We start from the raw sequence: 4,029 nt of genomic DNA on the forward strand, positions 1-4,029 counted from the left end.
AGGTCCTGATAAAGCCAGAGGAATCAGTATGACTTAGGCTTCAGAAAGATTCTGAAAAAATCATTTCTTTTTATTTTTGTTCAGGAAGATTCACTGACAAAGTTTTTCTTTAATTCCACTGTCATTCAAATTACCAGCTTAAAACTTGGGTTCATATGGAATAACACGGAGGACATTAGCAGAAGGAAAGGAAAAGTGAATTGGGGGAACTCGGAGGGGGGGAGATGAAGGATGAGAGACTGTGGACCCTGAGGAACAAACTGAGGGTTTTAGAGGGGAGGGAAGAGGGGGATGGGTGAGCCTGGTGGTGGGTTTTAAGGAGGGCACGGATTGCATGGAGCACTGGGTATTTTACACAAACAATGAATCTTGGAACACTACATCAAAAACTAATGATGTATTTTATGGTGACTAACATAACACAATGAAAAATTTAAAAAACAAACAAAAACAAAACAAACAAACAAACAAAACTTGGGTTCAGAAAGGAAAAAGTCCTTCGGTTTCCTTCCCTGTCACTTCCTCATGAAGACCTCATGAAGTTAAGCTGGAGGCACCATAGCTTTCAAGTTCAGGAAGACCTGGTTTCAATACTAACTGCTACTCTCTTGTTATGAAACCTAGGCAAGTCACTTTGCCTTACTATGCCTCCATTTCCTCATCTGCAAAAAGAGGAAAATAAAGCCTAAACCACAGGATTCTCATGAGGATTCAATAGAATCATGCACATGAAAGCAACTAGCCAACACCTTGCTGGCCCACTAGAACTTTTTATGCACATACAACATGCATGTATACAACACTCACACTATGTCCTATCAGTTTCATCTGATCATGTGACTCAAACTGGTTCATTCAGAGCTGATCAAGCCCATGCTGGAATAGTGTCCCAGATTCCCAAGATGCTGAAAGACAGGTGAAACCATGAATGAGAGCCTCCAGAACCCCATTCTTCCCCCTTACACAGAGCCATGCCAAGGTGATGAGGCTGACTGTTCAGTCAGCATAGAGCTGACCCAGGAGATGAATGGCAATTCTCAAGAGTCCCTGGGTAGCTGCACATTGTTCAAGTCTTGCCACCCCCATTCCAAGTACTTCTCTTCTTTCAGGATGGCTTTGATACCATTGAGCTCATCCTTTGGAATACTCCCAGGGGCGATAAACTTCTGTCCTTGGGTGAGTACGACTTTTACAATTGCTTATTTTGAGATGACTGTTGATTCACATGCAGTTCTAAGAAATAATGCAGAGATATTCTGTCTACACTTTACCCAGTTTCTCGTCAATGGTAACATCTTAAAAAATCATAGCATAACATCACAACTAGGATATTGATTTTGATACATTCGAAGTACAAAACATTTCCATCAGCATAAGGATGCCTCATGGGGCCCTTTTATGGCCAAATCTAACTCCCTCCTATACCCACCCTCTCCTTAACCCCTGACAACCACTAATTGGTTATCCATTTATATAATTTCAAGAATATTACATACACAGATGCATGCAGTATGTAATCTTTAATATTGGCTTTTTCACTCTGCAAAATTCCCTGGAGATTTACCCAACTTATTGCATGTACCAATAGTTTACTCTTTTTCTGCCGAGTAATATTCTATTAAAGGGTTGTACCACAGTGTCTTTAACCATTCAGCTATTGAAGGACATCTGGGTAATTTCTAGTTATTGGCTATTATGAATAAAACTACAACTAGCATTCATGTACATATTTTTGTGGGAACATAAGTTATGATTTCTCTGGGATAAATCCACAAAAGTGCAAATGCTAGGCTGTATGGTAGTTATATATTTAGTTGCATTAAAAACTGCCAAGTAGTTTTCCAGAATGACTGTATCATTTTATATTCCCATCAGCAGTGTATTAGTGATCCAGTTTCCATGCATCCCCCCAGTCACTATATTTTATTTTAGCCTTTATGATAGGTGTGTAGTGATATCTCACTGTGGTTTTAATTTGCATTTCCCTAATGGCGAATGATCTTGAGCATCTCTTCATATGTTTATTGCCATCTGTATATCTTCTTCAGTGAAATGTCTATGTGTGTCTTTTGCTCATTTTCTAAATGGATTGTATGGGATTTTTTATTGCATATAATTTTTTATTAAGTAATTTGAGCTAAGTGTTATGAATGTCTTGAGTAGTATCATTTTTTGTTTGGTGCAGCAAACACACCAGTAGCTACATACACACAATATATAAACTCACACAAACAACCGAAAATGTATCTGTAAATCAATGAGCCTCCTTTTCTTATAAAGATCTCAAAAGGGCTCAGAGAAGTTGCCAAAACATACTGCTGAGGTTCTCAACCTGTTATAATCATGGATCACTCTGTGAATCTGATCAATACAAAGATGCTCTCACCACAAAAACACAAAAATGTGTGAAATTTTACCTTTAATTTCTGGGGCCATTGAAGCCAGCAACGAAATCCAGGTTAAGAAAATCTAATTAAGCATTATCCCTAAGTGGTTGACTAGAAGTGGCTCTGAAGAACTCCACACTCACTCAGAAATTAGAGCTTCAGTGCAAGTTTAAAGCTTCCAGCAGTGGACATTAGTTTCCTGTGAGTCGAAATTATGTTGTGGCTCATTACTGAGATGCTCAGGCCTGCCTCCATATCTATCTGACTCAGAAAGTCTGACACAGAGCCCGGAAGTCTGTATTTCTTCCAGCTTGCAGGCTGGGGCCGGGAAGCTCAGCGGGATTTGGCAAACTTCAGTACGCACCATCCTTCCCTAATAACAGACATTTTCATTTTACTTAAAGTACTCAGGAAGGAGATTATACAATCTCCAGAATGTAATTCCCTTTCAGTGAAAAAGGAATTTTCCCTTTAGACTCTGACCTAAATGTGTTCAGGATGTCCCTCATTTCCTATTCTCAGGACAAATGCATCTTTAAAGAGCCACCAAGGACAGTTTCAAGTCCTGAAGTCTGGTTTGGAGACAGCTCTCTAGGCTTCACTCTCCTGAACCAAATCCCTGCAAGGGGCTTCTAACTTTCCCAGTCATGTTCATTTTCCAAAGTGAGCATTTGGTTTCTCTCTGCTGTATCCTGTGCTGTAAAATCCTACCCACCAGTTATAATATCATACTGAATAACTCCCAGGCTACCTACAGATATCTGCTGACTCACCTCAGATAGATATCAGTGAGGTGTGCTGGTTTACTTGCACAGAGCTGTGGGGTGCATTAGATTAGGATCCACAGTCACTCGTGACTTCTAAAGGTCAAATCCCAGCTGATCTCAAATCCCAGTTCTTCCTTAACTAGCTGGGCATCATTAGGTATATTTCTTAACCTCTCTGGGCTTATTTCCTTATTTAAATGAGAACAATGTAATACCATTATCTTCACACAGAAAGTTGAGAAGATTGGATGAGACAGTATATACATAGTTCCTGGCATAAACAGGACACTGGGCAAGTATTAGCTCCCCTTCTTCTCCATGGACAGTGACTTAATGATATATTTTCACTTGAAGTAAGGTTGCCCTAAACTCTGGGTGGGTTCACCTGACCCTCTGCTTCTCTCTTGCTCGACATACCTCTTTTTACTTCTCTGGGACAGCCTGCAATACAAGGCTGGACCCTCTTCATCCTTAGTGTTGAACTGGGAACCTCCCATTCACAGATCGGGTGGGACTTTTGGGAAAAGGCCAGAGAACAGAGCTTGTAGGCTGTAAGTCAGGGGGCAAACTGGTGCATTCACAACTTAATCATGCCACTCCTCCAAACTGACAACATCTGCTGTCCCTTTGGCCCAAAGGGAGCTATTTCCCCTGACAGTCACCAAAGTAGAATCTTGAAAGAAGGAAACCAGACTATTTCAGAAAGCAGAAATTACTCACATATGTGGATCCCCCAGGCACCAAAGAATGCTCCAGCCACAGCTCCCCACCACTCCCCTGTTCACATGTCATGCCCTGCTCCAGCAATATTATTCTCCTTGACTTAAACGCAGAATAAACATTTCCTCTCCACTGCTCACATGCATAACTCTTTA

The sequence above is a fragment of the Mustela putorius genome, unplaced genomic scaffold (genome assembly GCF_011764305.1).
Source record: "Mustela putorius furo isolate JIRA1106 unplaced genomic scaffold, ASM1176430v1.1 tig00003944_pilon_pilon_pilon, whole genome shotgun sequence".
Lineage (NCBI taxonomy): Eukaryota > Metazoa > Chordata > Mammalia > Carnivora > Mustelidae > Mustela > Mustela putorius.